We start from the raw sequence: 22397 nt of genomic DNA, 5'->3' as shown, positions 1-22397 counted from the left end.
TTTGGTGGGAGTGCTAATGAAGATCCAAACCAACATCTCACAAAATTCCTGAGAATTTGCGACACTGTGAAGTCCAATGGAGTCCAGGAAGATGCCTATAAACTGCTCTTGTTCCCATTTTCACTTAGGGACAAGGCAGCTAAGTGGCTGGAATCATTCCCAAGGGGGAGCCTAACAACCTGGGATGAGGTGGAAAGCAAGTTTCTGGCGCGTTTCTACCCCCCACAAAAGGTCAATAGGCTTCGATCTGAGGTTCAGACTTTTAAACAACAAGATGGTGAAACTCTCTACGAGGCATGGGAGAGGTTCAAGGATTTGACAAGGAGATGCCCACCAGACATGTTCCATGACTGGGTGCAATTGCATATTTTCTATGATGGACTCTCTTATGAATCAAGGAAGGCTGTAGACCATTCATCAGGAGGTTCATTGAACAGGAAGAAGACTGTGGAAGAAGCCATTGAAGTGATTGAGACAGTGGCTGAGAATGAGTACTATTATGCTTCAGAGAGGCACAACACTAAGGGAGTCATGGAGCTGAACCATGTTGATACAATTCTAGCCCAAAACAAGGTGTTTGCCAAGCAACTAGCAGAGCTCACCAGGAAATTAGACATAAATCAAGTGGCTGCAATACACACACAAGATCAAGAGGAAGTAAGCATTGAAATAGGTGATTGGGAAGAGGCCAACTATGTGGGAAACCAACAAAAGCAATCATATGATCCACACTCCAACACTTACAACCCAGGATGGAAAAACCACCCAAACTTTGGGTGGGGAAACCAGCAAACCCAACCACAAAACCACAAACCTTACAACTCCAACCAAAGATCATACCAAGCCACACAAAACACTTACTCCCAACCACCATATCATGGCCAAAATAATCAACCTGCCCAACCTAATCCAAACCAACAATTTCAAGATCAATTAAACAGGATAGAAGGAAAGCTTGCAAACATGGGTCAGGACACAAATGAGTTGAAAAGCTTTAGGGAAGATGTGAGATCGACCTTAAGGAGCCATGGTGAAAAGCTCAAGTGGATGGAGTCTCGAGTAGGAGAGCTATCTCAACAAGCTCCCAAGTCAACTGCAGTGTTCCCTAGTGACACTGAAAAGAATCCTAAAGGGGAACAAAAGGGAGTGAGATGGGAAGAATGCAAGGCCATCACCATATTGAAGGAAGTCTCAGAAGAAGAAGGAATCAGACCCTCAGAAAAGGAGCCAGAAATCTTGAAAGAAGGTGTGGAAGAAGCTAAGCAGGAAAGTGAAACTGAGCAAGCCAAGGAAATGCAAAAGGAAGGCATGCTGGGAACATACCAACCAAAAGCACCATTTCCTCAGAGGTTAGGAGGAGGTGAAAAGGGGAAAACATATTCAAGGTTCTTAGAGACATTTAAGTCTCTCCACATCAATATTCCCTTTCTTGAGATCCTCCAGCAGATGCCTACACATATCAAGTATTTGAAGGAATTGCTGAGCAAGAATAGAGTTTTGAAGGGAGGACAAACTGTAATAATGAACAAAGAATGCAGTGCACTCATCAAGAAGGATATGGTCTCTAAGAAAACAGACCCAGGAAGTTTTCATATCCCCTGCATCATCGGGGAAACTAAAATTGACAGAGGATTCTGTGATTTAGGAGCTAGCATAAATGTGATGCCTCTTACTCTTATGAAGAGGCTACACCTGAATGAGGTGAGATCCACTGATGTAATCATACAACTGGCTGACAAAACTCAAAAGCAAGCTAAAGGGGTAGTTGAGAATGTGCTGGTGAAAGTGGGAAATTATTTCTTCCCCACAGACTTTGTCATTTTGGACATGGAGGAAAGCTACCTACACCCTATCATTCTGGGAAGGCCATTTCTAGCCACTGCTAGAGCGCTCATAGATATAGAACAAGGAGAGCTAATTTTGAGAGTACATGATGAACAGCTCATTTTCCATGTTTTTAAACCTGCATCTGAGCCTGAACCAGAACCTGAAAAGCCTAAGGATGATAATAGCAATCTGTGTTTGGAGGAAAGCAATTCAGCAGCTGAAACTCTAAAACCATCCTTCGAAGGCAAACAAGAATTACAAGAGTTAAAGCCACAAGAATTAATAGAAACAGATCAGAAGTGTCCTCCTAGCATAAGGGTCAATGAAGAAATCCTCAAGAGAGAGGGAAGAATTGTAAAGAAATTGCCAAGAGGGTGGAAAAACAAGAAAATTCCCACTGAAGGTTTCTCTCCGGGAGATAAAGTGATACCAAGTCATTATTTGCCAATCCCACCTGGCCTCAAACCCATTCCTTTCCAGCTCCCTCAAGTGTTCACAATCAGGAAAGTTCTTTCTATGGAACATTTGGAAATCATGAAGGAATCAAATGGGGATGTTTCCATAGTGAGAGGAGAGGACATCAAGCACTACAATCCACCCTAACAAGGGACAACCGTCAAGCTAGTGACGTTAAAGAAGCGCTTCATGGGAGGCAACCCATGTTTTAGTATCCTTACTCTTTATTGTTTTGCTCTGCATCTAATAAAGCATGGTTTCTTATGCATGAACTTGAATTCTCAGAACAACTGTTGATAAGGTGCACTAAACATTGCATGTAAAATACAATTGGTCTCTAAGTTTGGTGTACCTGAAGGCACCCCCAAATCTTATTCAAATTGTACTCAATCTCTCAAGGTGCACAACCAAACATTAAGTTTGGTGTTCCTTTTGAACACAGTTAATGAAAAGCAAGAAGTTCCTTTGGATTCAGAAATTCATGACAAGTATACCATTTGCATGTTTTAATACTTTGATTTCAATTACTTTAGGTAGTAAAATTGTTAAGATCAAAGAGCCAAAGTGACTATGATTTATTAGAATTATGCACAATTATTAAGGACAACCAACATGGATTTCATGTTATCAGGAGACATTACCAAACACTAAGTTTGGTGTCCAGTAATAAGTGTGCATACATACAAAGGTCACGGCTATAAGCTCATAAAGACAATCATTGATTTACAATTCAAAAAGAATGAAAAATATGTGCAAGTACTATTCATTATTCACATGGACCGAAAAATAATAGCAAATTTGTTTGTTTGTGCAGGTACAAAAGGAAAGATAAGAATGGAGGAAGAAGACAAGGGGGGTACGGTTCTTGGTCAAAAGGGAAGTTCAAAAGCCTTTAAAACTAACACATGGGAAAAGGAAGTTCTGCATGAAAAGATAGCTACATGTACAACCTAATGCACCCAGAATACTTCCAAGAAAGTGAAAAGCAATTTGTCCTTTTTCCCTAATTCATATATTTACCATCAAGCCATACTTCACAATTCACCCTAGCCGTCCATTTTTCACGTGCATGCACTATAAAGAACCACTTGGGGAATGAGTTCCACACCACCAAATCTCCTTCTTGCACATTTTCTTTCATCATAGCATAACCATCTCTTGCCGAAAACAACCTCACCACACTTCTAACAACACTTTCTTACTTCACTTTGTCAACTTTAGCTTGTCACTTGCCAAAACTAAGGAACCAATGGCAACCTCATCTAGCCACAAAAGAAGAAAGGATAAGGAGCCAATGGAGGAGGAAAGGGAATTTAATGCATGGAAATACAAATCAGTTTTCCATGAGATTCAAGCCGAATGGATGAGACCTAAAAGGGTACTAGCTGAGGTTCCCTTTGACCTTGAAAAGGATGAGTTTCCAGGTATTTGGGAGAAGATCAAAAAGAGGAAGTGGGAGCTCTTGACTAAGCCAATCACTAAAATCAACATCAACCTGGTGAAGGAGTTTTATGCAAATGTAGTGAGGGAGGATACAACCGAGGAACCCACATACAAAAGCTATGTGAGAGGGGTGGAAGTTGACTTCAGCCCCAAAGCAATCATGAAAACTCTTGGCCTGAAAAACATACGTTTCAGCCAAGCAAGTTATGAGGAGAGGATGAGAGGAGAACCTGACTAGTCGACTATTGCTGAAGACCTTTGTGCCATCAGAGCTGAATGGGTGAGAAAAACAAAAGGGGCCCCAAGAGTCTTGAGAAGGGGAGACCTAACACCTGAAGCTAAAGGGTGGTATGCAATAGTTAGGAGATCCATCCTACCCACTGCAAACTCTTCAGAAATAGTCCCTAAAAGAGCCATCTTGCTACATTGCATTATGGTGGGAGGGGAGATCAAAGTTCATAAACTCATTGCTGAACAGATACAAGAGTTTAGTGAGAAAAGTGACCATGACTCCTGGCTCCACTTCCCTAGCACCATCATTAGACTATGCATCGATGCCCAAGTACCACTTGAAGATGAAAGACCTAATTGGCTATATCCTGGAATGGCCATAACTGCGTACAGAATGACTCTTGGCCCAATTGCTCCAAGACATACAAAAAGAAGAAATGAAGAAGGGCAACAAGCAGAAGCAGAGCAAGAAGGGGAAGAAGGAGAAGAAGGAGAAGAAGAGCAAGAAGAGCAAGGAATTCCAGAAAGAAGGCAACAAGTTCCCAGAGACCCCGTGGATATGAGCAGAATGCAGAAAATCATAGAAGGAATGTCTCAACAATACATGAGGTCTCAGGAGAGACAAGAGGACTTTCACCTAAAAATGATGGATATGCAAAGGAACTTTGAATCAAGATTCCTAGATCTGCAAAGGGAACAGAATTTACAATTACAGGAATCCCTCAACCACATATGCCAACACCAAGATGCCAATATCTTGGCAATCAAGGAAGCCACCACTTTGCAGAATGCAAGATACTCAGTTCAAGCTGATTACAACATCAGTTCTCAAATCAAGCTTAATTACATAGGGTAACATCTACACAAGATGGACCCAGCATTCCCAGCTTTTGATGAGTATTTCAAACGGAGAAAAGAAGGAGAAATAAACAAGGCAATGGTCCTTGAAAAAGGAGTGGAAGAAACAATGAAAAAGGCTGGATTCTGGAAAAAGCTCATAAAAAAAGACAAAGGAAGTACAAGTGGTCAAAAAGAGGTAAGAAGCAAGAAGAAGCAGGATCCCAAGAATCAAGAAGAACCAAGCAATAAATAAGAGGTGGTCTCGTTCCTTAATAATCAAATGATAGTTGTGAATTGTCTTTATGAGCTTTCTTTCATTATAAGTCATTTAAGTTTTAATGTGAAGTTTTTAGTATGTTTGTCTGTTTATTGCTTTGAATAAAGTGAATGCCTAGATGTTTGGATATAACTCCACCTTCTTAAACAAATGCTTGCCTTGCTTGTTCTGTTTCCAAAAATAAAAAAAAAGTTTGAACAAAAGTAACTTGGCTCAATTAGTGACAAATCAAGTAGAATTAAGTGGTGGTATGCATGCTTGATTGTTTAGTCAGCTCACTGGAAATTGAGTGTAGAAGTATCATATTTTTTGTGTAGAAGTTGAATACTGTCTATGGATCTTGATGAATAAATGTCTTTGGCCATAAAAAAGAAAGAAAAAGAAGAAGAAAAAGCCACTGAAAAAGGACAACCAAAAAGCAAAAAAATTTTTGAGAAAATAAGCTAGGCATCAATGGTTTGAACTTCTGAGACAAATGCCTGTGGTGTTTATGTATTAAGGATATGCTTGGATGAATAGGTTCTGAGGAGTGTTTCAACACTTGGTAACTTGGGTTAACTAACCCGGGATTATCAACCAAAAGTCCATTATCAAGAGCAACCTAAATACAAAACATTTAGTCACACAAAGAGGTGCTGGGCACCAATGTCTCAAGAAGAAATGTGAACCAAAATGCTTGTAGTGGATATGTGTAGTGCACTGATAAGAAAAAGAAAATGCCAAAGGCTTGTCAAACACATGACACTGAGCAAACAAGGAGCAAAGGAGCTCTAAGAAAAATAAAAACAAAGAAGAGAAAAGTGCCAAGGACATAAGAATAACAAGAGGCCATAGCAGTGTTTAATGGATGCAATGAAAAAAGTGATAATCCTACCTGATAAGAATGAAAAAGTGATGCTGCAACTTTCTGCATAAAACCCTTCTGATGAACTTCAAATGCTTGCTAATATAGCCAATGTAATTGCTTTCTGTTTCATACTTTCTTCTCAAATAACTCAGGACTTGCTTAGGGACAAGCAAGTATTAAGTTTGGTGTTGTGATGCCAAGGCATCTTAGGCTAGTTTCACTAGCATTTTTCTGTTAGTTTTAGTTGTTGTATGCATTTTCTTGAGCTTAAAGTAACCAAGAATGGTTAAATGAACAACAAAGCAATGAACAATCCAAACAGTATGATTTTGATGCAAATTCCATGAGTTTTTAGTTATATTACTTGAATGCTATGAATGGATGATTTCTCATGAAATTTTGCAAGACTTTGATGCAATTGTTTGGATGATTTCAGGGAAGAAGAGGCTAGGCAAGGAAGCAACAAAATCAATAAAGGAAGCTTGAATATCAAATGTGGAGTTTAAGCTCCAGTTTAAGCCTAAACTGGAGCTTAAACGCCAGAATCATGAGAAAGGAGGAAATGCTGTAACTGGCGTTTAACCTCCAGTTTAACCTTAAACTGGAAGTTAAACGCCAGAATGAGAAAGGCACTAAGAAGCATTTCCACGTTTAACCTCCAGTTTAACCTTAAACTGGAGGTTAAATGCCAGAATGAGAATTGAACCAAAGGAGCATTTCCACGTTTAAGCTCCAGTTTAACCTTAAACTGGAGCTTAAACGTGTTCGACAATTTTTTTCACCAAGGAGCAATTCCACGTTTAACCTCCAGTTTAACCTTAAACTGGAGGTTAAACGCCAGAAGCAAGAGAGGCACCAGGAGCATTTCCACGTTTAACCTCCAGTTTAACCTTAAACTGGAGGTTAAACGTGTTCGACTATTTCTCTCCTCCAGGGTTGCTTTCTCATTTTCCACGTTTAACCTCCAGTTTAACCTTAAACTGGAGGTTAAACGTGTTCGACCCAATTGCTCCTCCAGGGTTGTTTTCTTCATTTCCACGTTTAAGCTTCAGTTTAACCTTAAACTGAAGCTTAAACGTGTTCGACATTTTACACCCCTGGGTTGCTTTCTTCCAATTCCACGTTTAAGTTTCAGTTTAACCTTAAACTGAAACTTAAACTTTAACTTAAACGCCACCTTTTGAAAGGGTTTCTGGGCCAAATATATTGAAGTTTAAGTTAGCATTTGAGCACAGATATTAACTTAAACGTATTATGGTATGAAACCCAATTGTATATCATGGTTTATGGGATTGGGCCGGAAGAATTGATGAGTCTGGAACTTCAATTTGTTGAGTCTTGTGTCATTACTTGTTTATCACTAAGTTTGCTCAATGAATGTTACAGAATTGGATCACAGCCTCATCAGGATTATGGATCATAAACCCAAAGCAAAAGGAAATCAAGAGAAAGCCTCAAAGCCCAAGAAACACAACAGAAGCTCAATTTAGAAAGTGTATAAATAGGATAGAATTGAAGTTAGTTAGGACTTTTTGGGGACACTTGAGAATTTTTCATCTTTTTGTAATTGAATTCAGAGCTATGACTCACTAAACCCCTTTCAATGGGTTAGGGAGCTCTATTGTAATTCAATGAATCAATAATAATTTTATCTTCTTCTTCAATCTTTTCTCTTGAATTTTGTTAGAAAGCTTCTCGATCTAACTCCATTGGGTAGTTGTCTTGGGAAAGAAACTACCCATAATTGGAATCCTTCGGAACCTTGGGAAAGGAATGGAGGATTCATGCTAGAGAAGCTTTCTCACAGTGTATTGAATTGGGGTTTGGATGGATATTGTGACATGTAATCCTACCAAATTGTGGTTCATGAAACTGTGTGGTATAATCAGTGATCGAGCATCATCTCTTCTTATGAACATTTAAACCAAGGGATTGGGAATTTGTTTGTTTTTAGAGAGAATTGGTGAGCCAAGGGATTGGGATCCAATCATATAAGATTGCCAAGCAAAATTCAATGAATGCATTGGTGGAGGAAGAGATAAAAATGTTTTGATTCGGAGATCTCAATATCTCCTAACACCCAATGAACTCCCTCTTTCTAATCTACACTTTCTATTTACATTCTTAAAATTTCAATTCATGCAATCACCCCAATTCCCTTTTAATTTCAGCAATTTACTTTCTCGCACCTTAATTCTCGCAATTTAAGTTTATGCAATTTCAATTCCTTGCAATTTACGTTTCCTGCCACATTTACTTTATGCAATTCACATCCAAAAGTTGATTCCGCTCAACTAAACAAACTTCTAATTCGAATTGCTCATTCAACCAATCCTTGTGGGATTCGACCTCACTCTATTGTGAGTTTTTACTTGACGATAACCGGTGCACTTGCCGGAAGGAATTTTGCCGATCGTGCAATTTCCTAAATCGTAGCATATCAAGTTTATGCTTCATCAGAGGACGAGAGAACCCTCCGAAGGGTAAGGAGAGCAGAAAGAGGAAAGGGAATAGTTGGTGAAGAGGAATCAGAGGGAGAAGACCAAGTCATGGAGGACGACATGCACAATCCTCCTGGAGGGGTCAACAACAATGATGGACCACCTAGAAGGGTGTTATCTTCTTATACCATCCCTGATCCAAGACATTGTGGGAGCAGTATTGCCACTCCAAATGTTCATGCCCATAATTTTGAGTTGAAACCTCAGCTCATCACTTTGGTACAAAACAACTGCTCTTATGGAGGGGGACCTCTTGAAGATCCAAATCAACATCTGTCTGTTTTTCTGAGGATATGCAATACAGTGAAGACAAATGGAGTGCATCCAGATGTCTACAAACTACTGCTATTTCCATTCTCTTTGAGGGACAAGGCCACTCAATGGCTAGAGTCATTCCCCAAGGAAAGCCTCAACAATTGGAATGACGTGATGGGCAGATTTCTAGCAAAGTTCTACCCACCTCAAAGAATCATCAAGTTGAAGACAGAAGTTCAAACTTTCAGGCAAATGGAAGGGGAGTCATTGTATGAAGCCTGGGAAAGATATAAGGCACTAATGAGAAGATGTCCACCTGACATGTTTAGTGACTGGGTCAAACTCCAAAACTTCTATGAAGGTTTAAGCTTAGAAGCAAGGAAGGGACTAGACTACTCATCAGGAGGATCACTCAACATGACGAAAACTGCTGAGGAGGCTCAAGACCTCATTGAGATTGTGGCAAACAATCAGTATTATTACTCATCAGAGAGGCAACAAAACCCGGCCCCAAAGAAAGGCGTAATGGAGCTTGAAGGTGTTGACGCTATCTTGGCACAAAATAAGTTAATGCACCAACAAATCCAACAACAAATGGAAATGATAACAAAGAGAATGGATGGTCTCCAGCTAGCATCAGTGAACACAACAAATCAATCATCACTTGAATGGAGCCAAGGTGAAGGGACCACTGTTGAACAGCCACAAGAACAAGTTCAATACATGCAAAATACTTCAAATCCTCAGGATGAATTTCATGGTGATACATACAACCCCTCCTGGAAAAATCATCCCAATCTAAAGTGGGGTGAAAACCATTGGCAAAAGAACAACAGCCACAACCACACCCGTAACACAAATAACCAAAATCACCATGCCACCAACACTAACCAATATAGAAAAACACAAAACACATATCAACCACCTCATAATAACTCACAAATTCACCAAAACAACTTTCCTGCACCAACATCCAACTCACAGAATTACCACACTAATCCACCCAACAACTTCCAACAACAATCAACCCCCATCATATCCCCAATTGACCATCATGAGACCAGAATCTCAAATCTTGAAGCAACCTTGCAAGCACTTGCTCAAACCACTCAAGCCTTAGCCAAGGGACAAAAGGAACATGAGGCCACCATGAAGAATATTGAGCGACAAGTGGGACTATTAGCCAAACAAGCTGAACGACCAACTAATGTTCTCCCAAGTGATACAATACCCAACCCAAGAGAGGAATGTAAAGCTCTGCAGTTGAGGAGTGGCAAGGTAGTTGGAGAAAGTTCGAATAAAGAAGAAATAAAACCCAAAGAGCAAGCTACAATGGAAAAACAAGCAGAAAGACAAGATGAAGAAAAGGCCTCAACATCAAAAAAAAAGCAAAGAGAATGTCAAGTCACAAGGCAAACCACCCACTCAAGAAAACAACCATGATAACAAGGAGAATGTGAAGCTACAACAAGAAAACATGAATGAAGGAGTAAAAGCTTATGTACCTAAGCTTCCATACCCAACTAGGATACATAAAGGAGCAAAGGACCAACAATTCCCAAGGTTCTTAGAAATCTTCAAGAAACTCGAAATCAACATCCCATTGGCAGAAGCTCTGGAACAAATGCCATTATATGCAAAGTTTCTTAAGGAATTGATCACCAAGAAGAGAAGTTGGCAAGAAAAAGAAACAGTGATTCTCACTCAAGAGTGCAGTGCCATCATTCAAAAAGGGCTACCACCAAAACTCAAAGATCCTGGCAGCTTTCTCATACCCTGCACGATTGGGAGCATGGCCATTGACAAATCACTTTGTGACCTGGGAGCAAGCATTAACTTAATGCCCCTTACCATGATGAAGAAAATGATGATTGAAGAGCTTAAACCCACAAGGATGTCACTCCAACTTGCTGACAGATCCATCAAAATACCAAATGGAGTAGTTGAGAACCTCTTGGTGAAAGTGGGAAACTTTATATTCCCAGCTGATTTTGTGGTCCTAGATATGGATGAAGAGGGAAACAATTCAGTCATTCTTGGTAGACCCTTTTTGGCTACAGCCAGAACAATCATTGATGTGGAAAAGGGAGAAATGATTTTCAGAGTGCATGATGAGCAAATGACCATAAATGTTTTCAAAGAAATGTAACACCCCATTGAGAAAGAAAGTTGCATGAGGATTGATGTATTGGATTCTTTGGTTGAAGAAGTACTTGACACAAACCATCAAGTGAAACAGGAGGAAGTCCAGAACATCAAAGGACAAGAAGAGAACAAATTGGAAGCATCAGAGGAACCAAGTGAAGCTACGAAAGAAGAGGCACCACAACAAGAGTTGAAACCACTACCCCCTCATCTTAAATATGCATTTCTTGGTGAAAAAGACAGCTTCCCAGTGATCATCAATTCTACATTGAGTGCAGAGGAAGAAGAAAAGCTCCTTGTAGTATTGAAAGCTCACAAAGAGGCGTTGGGATGGACCATTGATGACTTGAAAGGCATAAGCCCTGCCATATGCATGCACAAGATACTCTTGGAGGAGAATTCCAAACCAGTGGTACAACCTCAAAGAAGATTGAATCCCACAATGAAGGAGGTTGTTCAAAAGGAAGTCCTGAAGTTGTGTAAAGCTGGGATCATCTACCCTATATCTGATAGTCCATGGGTTAGTCCAGTGCAAGTAGTACCTAAGAAAGGGGGAATGACTGTTATTGTTAATGAAAAGAATGAGCTTATTCCAACACGAACGGTGATAGGGTGGAGGATGTGCATAGATTATAGGAGGCTGAATGATGCCACACGAAAAGATCACTTTCCTCTCCCTTTCATTGACCAGATGCTTGAAAGGTTGGCTGGCCATGCTTATTACTGTTTTCTTGATGGATATTCCGGGTATAACCAGATAGTGGTTGACCCCATGGATCAAGAGAAGACCTCCTTTACCTGCCCTTTGGAGTCTTTGCATACAGGAAAATGCCATTTGGACTGTGTAATGCCCCAGCTACCTTTCAAAGATGCATGCTATCAATCTTCTCAGACATGGTAGAAAAATTTATTGAAGTCTTTATGGATGATTTTTCTGTCTTTGGTGATTCTTTCAATGCTTGCTTGCACCATCTTACCCTAGTCTTGAAAAGGTGCCAAGAAACCAATTTAGTTTTAAATTGGGAGAAATGCCATTTCATGGTACCCGAAGGCATTGTTCTTGGTCACAAAATTTCAAGAAAGGGTATAGAAGTTGACAAGGCAAAAGTAGAAATTATAGAAAAACTTCCTTTGCCAACTAGTGTTAAAGCCGTTAGAAGCTTCTTAGGGCATGCTGGATTCTATAGGAGATTCATCAAAGATTTTTCCAAAATAGCAAAACCACTAAGCAATCTGCTGGTGGTAGACAATCTTTTTCTCTTTGATGATGAATGTAAACATGCTTTTGAAACTCTAAAGGCTAAGCTCACCACAGCACCAATCATCACACCCCCAAGTTGGGGACTACCTTTTGAACTCATGTGTGATGCAAGTAACCTTGCAATTGGTGCTGTGTTGGGGCAGAGGAAGGAAAAGAAGCTTCATGTTATCTACTATGCAAGTAAGGTATTGAATGAAGCTCAAAAAAACTACACCACAACAGAGAAAGAGCTACTAGCTGTGGTATATGCTTTTGATAAGTTTAGACAATATTTGATTGGATCTAAAGTTTTAGTGTATACTGACCATGCTGCTCTTAAGTATCTGATGTCAAAACAGGATGCCAAACCAAGGCTCATCAAATGGGTACTGCTCCTACAAGAGTTTGACATTGAGATAAAAGATAGAAAGGGCAATGAAAATCAAGTTGCTGACCACTTATCAAGGCTACCACAAGATGCATGCCAAGACAACCTTCAATCAATAAATGAAGAATTTCCAGATGAGCACCTTCTGCAAATTCAACACGTCCCTTGGTTTGCAGGCATGGCCAACTACAAGGCAGGAAGAATCATTCCACAAGAGTACACAAAACAACAAGTTAAGAAGCTGCTGCATGAGGCTAAGTTCTTCTTCTGGGATGAACCATTTTTGTTCAAAAGATGCCCAGATGGAATGATAAGAAGATGTGTGTCAGAAGGTGAGATGAAGAACATAATATGGCATTGTCACAACTCTAGTTATGGTGGTCATTTTGGGGCTGAAAGAACGGCTGCAAAGGTCCTTCAAAGTGGTTTCTACTGGCCTTCAATCTTCAAAGATGCTAGAGAGTTTGTGAGCCATTGCAATGAATGTCAAAGAACAGGGGGTTTGTCAAAGAAAAATGAGATGCCTCAGAAGTTCATTTTGGAAGTGGAACTCTTTGATCTGTGGGGAATAGACTTCATGGGACCTTTCCCTCCATCCTACACATTCAAATACGTTTTGGTAGCAGTGGAGTATGTCTCAAAATGGGTAGAAGCAATAGCCACCACCACATGTGATACCAACGTGGTCTTGCAATTCCTAAAGAAGAACATCTTCACTAGATTTGGAGTACCTAAAGGACTTATAAGTGATGGGGGAAGCCACTTCTGTAACAAGCAACTGAATTCCCTACTCCACAAATATGGTGTTACTCACAAAGTGGCTACACCGTATCACCCACAAACCAATGGGCAAGCTGAACTTGCCAACAGAGAACTAAAGAGGATTTTGGAGAAAACTGTGGGGACAACAAGAAAGGATTGGGTAAGAAAGCTGGATGATGCACTTTGGGCATACAGGACAGCCTTCAAGACACCCATAGGAAAATCTCCATTTCAGCTGGTGTATGGAAAGGCATGTCACCTCCCTGTGGAGCTTGAACATAAGGCTTTTTGGGCTACCAAACTTCTGAATTTAGATGCTCAAGCAGTAGGAGAAAAAAGGTTGCTACAACTCAATGAATTGGAGGAGTTCAGATTGGAGGCATATGAAAATGCCAGAATATACAAAGAAAGAGCAAAAAAGTGGCATGACAAGAGAATCTCCCAAAGAACATTTGAACCAGGTCAAAAGGTGTTGCTATTCAACTCAAGACTGAAGATTTTTCCTGGAAAACTAAGGTCTAGATGGACTGGTCCATACACCATCACCAAAGTATCCCCTCATGGCTATGTAGAATTACTTGATGAAGCCTCAAAACAAACCTTCACAGCTAATGGACATAGGGTGAAGCATTATTTTGGTGGCCCCTGGAGCAAGGAAGAAAGTGTGCAAATGCTAACATGAGCAAGGAAGTTGCATTGTCAAGCTAAGGACAATAAACAAGCGCTTCATGGGAGGCAACCCATGCACAGGAGTTCTCTTTTATTTTCATGCTTTAGTAGTCAATAATAAGAGATTTCATTTTATACAAAAAAAAAAAACCGAAAAAAAAAGAGAGCTTGAAATAGCATACAATGTAAGTAAGATACTAAGTTTGGTGTGGCCATCTTTGGAGTTAACTCCATAGAACACTTAGTCACAAACTAAGTTTGGTGTCTTTACATACATAAATAATGCTAGAAAAAGTAGAGTAGGGAATCAATTCATAAATTTTAATTTTTGCTTAGTCAACTTTACATAAGAATATCATCATAAGTGCTAGCTAGTAATGTCACTTTAAGAATCTCAAGATTTTGGAATTTTATTGCAGGAAAGAAAGAAAGAAGTGATGGGGAATCTTGGAAGGGGGTCACGGATACACAAGGAAGAGAAAGTCACATGAGTCTTAAACTTTGTGCATTGAAAAAAAAAGCAACTCAACATGCATTGGGCACAAGGAAGCATGCTCCCCATGCTATGACCGAACCACTAAAACCATGCATCCCACCACGGAAATCACTAAAACCATGCCCTCCACCACAAACATCATTTTAAATACTTCGACCATATTCATCAAACATCACTTTGTCCTCACTCATCCTTATATCTCTCCATCACCCCATTTCATCAGCCGAATTCACACTCAACTTCTAACTCATTCGTTCTTCACAAATGTTAGCTTTAGACCTAATCTTTACCCAACAAAACTCATGATGCACTACCTTTCTCAACATAACCAAAACACCCCCTTCCCTCTCAGCATCATTTTCTAGCTTGTCTAATCTACCTTGTCTTCATATATCTCTCTACACACCCTTCATAAATATTTTCTTTATGCTTGAGGACAAGCATTCAACTAAGTTTGGTGTGGGAGATTCAACCCTTGCAAGTGAATCTCAATGGCCTCATCATCAAAAGATAGGAGGGACAAGCAACCCATAGAAGATGTAGGACAAAACACCTTTGATCGAAGAAGATTCAAATCCAAACACAATGAGCGCATCTTTAGTTGGATGTCAAGCAAAGATGTTGTTCCGGAGTTACCTTTCAAGCTAAGGAAGGAGGAATACTCTGAGATACAAAAAAATAATCAGGAAGAGAGGATGGGAGCTTCTCTGTAACCAACCTCAAGAAGTGAGCATGCTTCTCATCCATGAGTTCTACACTAATGTGATAAGAGAATTTGATGATGAAGAACCATACATGAGTTATGTAAGAGGGGTGACTGTTGATTTTAGTCCGGACGCCATCAACAGGGTGCTAAAGGTCAAACCAAAACGGTTCAAACAAGCTAGCTATGAAGAAAGGGTTGAAAATGACCCAAGATATATGGATGTGTTAAGTGACTTATGCAGAGTAGGCACGGATTGGGTGTTGGATTCACATGGACAACCACTCAAACTTCGGAGAGGTGATCTTATACCTCAAGCAAAAGGATGGCATGACATAGTGAGGAGATCATTGATCTCCACTTCAAATAATTCCGAAGTGACAGTGAATAGAGCAATAATGATCCACTGCATAATGAAAGGAGGGGAAATCAATGTTGGAGAAATTATAGCCAAGAACATCATTGACATAGCTCAAAAGGTCAAACAGGACAGCTGGCTAGGATATCCTAGTACTATTTTGCGCTTATGTGAAGAAGCGAGAGTGCCTCTGGAAGAATTTAAAGAAACTGACGTGGTCTCTATTGGAAAACCTCTCACTAGGGAAAGGTTGGAATTTTTCACCACAACACAATTGGAGAGACAACCTTTAGCAAGAAGAAAGAAAAGGAAAGAAGCAAGACAGGAGGAGGAGCCCCAAGAAATGGAAGAACCCCATGCCTTAAACATGAATCAACTCCAAGCCACTTTGGAAGGAATCTCTGGGCAATATTCACAAATTCAAAGAAGCCAAGAGGAACAAGCTCGGCAACAAAGGGACCTTTGGCAATTGATGGATCAACAAAGAGGGGTTCAAGTACAATGGATGAGCCAACAAAATGAATACCAAACACACATGATGGAACTACAACAAGAACAATATGCCAAGATGCATGAAGCCATTAACAATTCAACTGCTGAATATGAAAGAGCCATGGAAAAAGTAATACAAGAACAAGCTCAACTAAGGAAAGAGCAAGCTCAGCAAAGGGAGCTTCTCCATAGGTTGGATGCTAGACATGATACATTTCACAAAGAGTTCAATGAAAGCAGAATGTTCAGGGAAGCCAGGCATAAGGACAGACTTGACTATGATATATGCACCCAAGAAAAGCTCAGTTACCTTTGTGGAGCACCCCCATTACTCAACCCACAAATCAAAAGTTTTAATGAAGCTCGCAAGATATTTGAAGAGCAGGAACTTGCAAGAGTGAGATTTAATGCTCAGAGGCTAAAGGAAACAATGATAAGCTCAGGAGTATGGCAAAGAGAAGAAGGGGATTCAACAACAAAACAACAAGGAGAACTGAGAAGGAAAAAGAAAGAAGATCCAAAGGGGGACTCAACAACAAAACAACAAGGAGAACTGAGAAAGAAAAAGAAAGAAGATCCAAAGGGCAAAGGAAAGCAAGGAGAATCAAGCGAGGAAAAAGGGACATGAAGACTAAAGGTGGTGAAGTTCCTTTGTTTTTCTTTATGTTTTATTAAATAAAGAAGATGTATGTCTGAAATATGGTATACCTTCTATGTCACTTTCTTGTATGCATTTTCTTGTATGTTTCCCATTCCATGCATCATCACTCACAGGTTTGGAATGGTTGCTTGTCTTAAGTACTTTTACTTGTCAATGGAATAAAAGATGTAGTTTGAGCAAGAACAGAGAGAATTCTAGCTTAAGAAGAATCATGTTGTCCCATAGAAAAGTGCTAGTATATATATACATTTATTGTGAAAGAATCAAGGCTCAAGAAATTCAAAAGAATGCTTGCTTATACAAGACTAGTTGGTTAAGGGTTACAAGACTTTAGAAGTAAAAGCACAAATGACCCTGACAACAAAGAAAATAAAGAACAAAGAATGAAAAGCTAGGCATCAATGACAAAATTTGGATATGTGTCTGTGGTGATTGGTGTTAAGAGACATACTTGGGCTAGTAAATCCGAGGGGTACTTCATCACCCGATAACTTGAGTTAACTAACTCGGGATTATCGATTGAAAACTCACAATCAAGAGTAGCTCTATGACAGAACATTTAGCAACCCAAAGAGGTGCTGGACACCACTATCCAAATAAAATTTCAATGTTATATGCCTGTGATTGAATGTGTTAAGGAGAGAGGCTTGAGTTAGTAAATCTTTAAGAGTGTCTCAACACTTAACAACTTGAACCAAGTGGTTTGGGATTGTTGATTGAAAGCTTATGCTAAAGAGCCGCCTTAAGACAAGATTTCGAGCTCAATTGAAATAAGAAGAAATATACAAAAAAAAAGAGAAGCAGAGAAAAGAATGGTTCAAGGATCATGTGCCACAGTATAGAAAAAGAAGTCTAGTGAAGTTAACCAATTTAGTATTGAAGCAAGCATTTTAATTGAAAAAGTTGAATAGCCATGTTCATTTACAATAAATCAATGACCACACAAATGAGGATGACATGTTCAATGAAAAAATTCCTCTCTGGTAAAACATTCAAGTCTTGCATCTTAGATTCTTGTGACAAAAATCTTTTATCTTTTGCTTGAGAACAAGCAACACTTTAAGTTTGGTGTTGTGATGCATTTGCATAGTTGCTATATTAGCGAGTTAGTTTGGTTGGTTTTAGCTTAGTTTCACTCATTTTCTCTAAATAAACAAGTATTTTTTATGAGTTTTGTCTTCATGCATGAGAATATCAAGGAACATGTTGATTGTAGCCAAATTCATGCAAATGATTTAAGGAATACATAAATGAATGATTATGAATGAATCTCATGAAATTGATTGCATGGAATGGCAATACTTTGAGACAATTTCTTGGGTTAATGATAGGTAATGAAGTAAGAAGGCAATGGAGCATAGCCCTGGAAGGTGAATTTGAAGTTTCAAAGCAAGTTGCCAACTTGAATGTACAATGGCGTGTTTGAGAGCAACGCCAACAATCCATGGCAAGCCAAGAGTGGGTTGGCACGTTGCCAACTCCCCAAACTAATAGCGTGTTCCATAGCAACGCCAGGGAGCAAAAACCTGGAAGGAAGCAGCCCCCTAGCACGTTGCCAACGCCACCAACAAGGGCGTGTTTGGTGACAACGCCAGCAGCAAGAAGGCTTGGGCAGAAAAGGGAGATGCACCACGTTGCCAACGCCAAAGTCTGAAGGCGTGTTTCTTGGCAACGTAGCAACCAAAGCTTGGTGCCATAGGAAAGCTCGAGCACGTTGTTGGGCTGGGAGAGCATGGGCGTGCTCCTTGGCAACGCATGCAGGGACAAGATTCTGGGCCAACCAAGAGCTCGAGAGCGTTGCTAACTTGGGAATGAACTGGCGTGTTCATCAATAACGCCAGGGACAAGATTTTGGGCCAACCTAGAGCTCGAGAGCGTTGCTAACTTGGGAATGAACTGGCGTGTTCATCAATAACACCAGGGATAAGATTCTGGGCCAACAAATAAGAGCACGTTGCCAACTTGGGGAAAGGGTGAGTGTTTGAAGGCAACGCCAAGCAACATTGGAGTGCACATGTGGGCGTTGCCAACTTGGGCCAGGAAGGAGCTTCGAGGACGTTGCCAACGCCACTTTCATTGGCGTGTTTCAAGGCAACGCCAAGAAGGAATGCTTGGTAGGCACCAAGCCTTGGATATCCACCCACGTTGCTAACGCCAGGAAACATAGGCGTGTTCAAGGACAATGCCAAGCAACAAGCATGGAGCCTTGAGGAAGACTCGAGCACGTTGCCAACGCCAGCTTCCAAAGGCGTGTTTGGGGGCAACGTAGCAAGCAAAGTTAGGCAAGGAAGCTTATCCAGAGGAAGAAGCATGCACGTTGCCAACGCCAGCTTCTAAAGGCGTGCTCCAAGGCAACGTGACAAGCTGTTTTGAGAAGCACTCGAGCACGTTGCCAACGCCAGTTTCTAAAGGCGTTTTCCAAGGCAACGTGACAAGCAATGTTGGAGGCTAGAAACTAGCTCTGGAGGGAGCACGAGCATGTTGCCAAAGTGCTAACAAGGGGGCGTGTTTGGTGACAACGCCAGCCTCATGTCTCAGCCTTGGGAGGTTGGGCACGTTGCCAACTTGGGAGGAAAGAGGCATTTTCAGCAACAACTTGGCAGCTTAACCTTACCTTCTTTGAGGAAGCATAACTTGAGCTAGAAAAATCCAATTGAGATGATTCCAAGTGCACTAGAAAGAAGACACTCTGAGCTTTCCAATGATGTATGATAGTCCATATTGAAGCAGAGGATTGACACTCAAATTATGGGCTACATTTAGCATGAAAGTAGAGAAAAGCAAGTTGTTAGCAACAACTTGGGCTAGCAACGCCCAAGTCTCAAAGCTCACTCCCAGGAAAACATAATGCACGTTGCCAACACGCATTAAGGCTAGCGTTATTGGCAACAACGCCAAGCCATTGGACCAGAAGCATCATGAATGAACTCCCCCTTTCATGTCTAGAACACTTCTTCCATGGAGCCAAGAATTCAACAAAGAGAAAGCCCACATTGCTAGCCCAATCGAAGATCTTTGAAGGAGTTTTAGGACTATTATAAATAGAGAAGGAGTTTGTACTTGAGGAGGACTTTTTGACACTTAGATTTTTAGACTTTTAGAACTTACTAGCACTTTTATTAGGAGTACTCTCTAGCACTTCCGGGAGGATACCCGGAGAGCTATTTTGGTTCTTCTGGGAACTTTTCTTCTTCATTTTTAAGTTTTAAGCATTTTCTTCTTCTTCTTCATCTTTCTTCACACTTAGTTTAATTTTCATTTATGACAATTGTTGTTGAAATTGGAGCTATGATTCACTAAACCCCACTTTCATTAGGGGGAAGAGCTCTGCTTGTTTGAATGCATTGATACATCATCTTCTCCTTCTCAAATCAAGTGGTTAATCCAAGAGGAAATTCTTGTTCTTCAAAGATTCAACCACCATCGAGAGAGGGGTTAATCTATATAAATTATGTGGTAAATTTGAGAAATGAACCACATAGTTCAGTTTAGAGTTCATCCTTTCATAATCTCCTTAATCAATACACTTGGGTTGGTATGTGAGATATAACCTCCCTAAGTTGAGATTATGGACATTGTGTGGCTTGGATTAGAAATTGAGCTTCATCTCTTCTCATGAACAATTAGATCACGAGAGTGGCAATTGGTTATGTTGAGAGAAATTGAATCACCAAGAGATTGGGATTCAATTACCCACTTGCCATGGATCTATACTCATGATTGAGAAGGAATTGATCAATATCAATTCATGCGAATTTGCATCTCTGATCCCTAATGATCCTCTCCTTCATCAATTCTTATTTCTTTTGCTCTTAGTTGTTCGAACACCCGTTACCCCATTTCCCTTCTACATTCTTGCAATTTATTTTTCTTGTCATCTACATTCTGCCTCTTTATTTCTTACTCTTGCTCTTATGACTCTTTAAATTTCTGCAACCTTTAATTCCTTGCCATTTATCTCTGATGACATTTAAGTTTCTTGCATTTTAAGTTTCAGTTATTTACTTTCATTTTATTTCTATATTCCCATTCTTAAATTCCTTGCCATTTAAATTCCTGCAATTATGTTCAAAAGTCACATTGGTCATAAAATCAAAATCATATTTGCTTGACTAAATCCATCATTAAACTAAAGTTGCTTAATCTACCAATCTCCGTGGGATCGACCTCACTCTTAGTGAGTTTTATTACTTGATACGACCCGGTATACTTGCCGGTTGTACGTGAAATCAAATTTTTACGTATCACTTAGTTTTGGACAAATGATTTGTTACTGAGCCATTTCTTTAAAGCTTTGGAAATGAGTTAAAACGGTTAATATTGAGTTGATTTTGAAATGGTTTTCCTGAGATATGCCACTGAGGCGAATGTTGGATTTAGCTTGCTTTGAATTAATTTCTGGTTTTGAGCTGTTGAAAAGGAATGAGAAACGGATTAGTTGGGACCCGAACCGGGTGGCAAAGTCCAAGTTTTAGGGGAGATGCTGCCGAAATTTCTATAAAATCCGAGGCTTTATTTGAAATGTTATTTGGGAAACTTTGAGTTTAATGCCTTTCCTATTTAACTGGAGGATTGTGAATTTAGTGCTTCTTTTATTATCTTTACTTAGATCAATTATGAAAAGCGATGAAGCTATGCTTTGAAAGAATTACTGAAAAGAGAATCATGATTTCTCCTTATTTTCCAAGAAGAATAGTATGTCTTTGGGTACAAGTTATTCGAAAGAGAATTTTGCCTTGAGGCTGTTTTAAAAGGTAAAACGGGTTTATGTTTTTCTTTATTAAACATAAAGAGTGTCCATTGGAAGAGTTTTCGTGATTTTAAAAGGAATTGGATTTCGATTGATGAACCTCATTATTTTGACGTTTTGAATAAGATTCAAAGTACCCTTTGAACTTTAGTTTAACACAACAAAAATGATTCTCTTAGCAGTTTGGAATGCTTCAGATTCAATTATGAAATTGAAGCCGGTTTTGTTTAAGTAAAGAAAATGGCTTTGAAAAGAGTAATTGATTACATGACTCGGATTGGCTTAGATCCTATTTTACTACTCAAATCAGGAAGCCAAGGTTTTTAATGAATTTAAAATGAATTTGGCGAAATGAGTTATGTTATTTTCCCCTAAAGACTTGGGACTCTGCCGAAAAACTTTTGTTATAAAATCCCATTGTTGTATGGGTGATTTTGAATACTTTGAAATAAATCCTTAACTTGCCATGGTTTTGGAATTTTTGGAAAGGGAATACCGAGAGTGGCTTTGTTTTAAAAAGGGAACTCACTTGAGTAAATTTGGCTTATGAGCCTGAGATGATTCGAGAAACGAGATTTCTAAAGCCAAGGCTGAAAGGAGTTGAAACTCGATTTCAAAGTAAAACGATTTGAGAAAAAGTGATTTATGGCTTAAATGCCAATTTTATGAATTGATGATGTTGAATGTGGAAGTGCTATTTTATTGTGAGCCAGAATGGTTGTGTATGATTATAAATATTGGTTGGTTCTGGATTGAACCGTGAGCCGGAATGGCTGTGTATGATATGAATATTGGCTGGTTCTGGACTGAACCGTGAGCCGGATGGCTGAGATGGATGTTGATCCATGGATGAGATTGAATGCATGTATATGATGAATCATTGATAAATGTGAATGTTGCACTTCCACTATCCGAGACAAGAGTTTCCCTGGAAGGAAGCAATGGCTAGACACCACGTGCTCCAGGTGGAGACTCGAAGCTCTTTTGACCCTATGTCGTCAGGGTGGCCGGGCACTGTGAAATTCCCGGATGAGCTCACCCCCATGAATATTCACC

General features: G+C 39.8%; 1 non-coding gene across 1 annotated transcript; it reads right to left on the bottom strand.

Moving 5' to 3' along the window:
- Positions 1-237: 237 nt before the first annotated feature.
- Positions 238-341, bottom strand: LOC130937023 (small nucleolar RNA R71). Its single transcript, XR_009068261.1, has one exon. It is a non-coding gene; the product is annotated as a small nucleolar RNA R71 (small nucleolar RNA).
- Between the last annotated feature and the right edge of the window lie 22056 nt (positions 342-22397).

The sequence above is a fragment of the Arachis stenosperma genome, chromosome 6 (genome assembly GCF_014773155.1).
Source record: "Arachis stenosperma cultivar V10309 chromosome 6, arast.V10309.gnm1.PFL2, whole genome shotgun sequence".
Taxonomy (NCBI): Eukaryota; Viridiplantae; Streptophyta; class Magnoliopsida; order Fabales; family Fabaceae; genus Arachis; species Arachis stenosperma.
The sequence above is the reverse complement of the archived record's forward strand: the minus strand, read 5'-3'. Positions and strand labels throughout refer to the sequence as shown.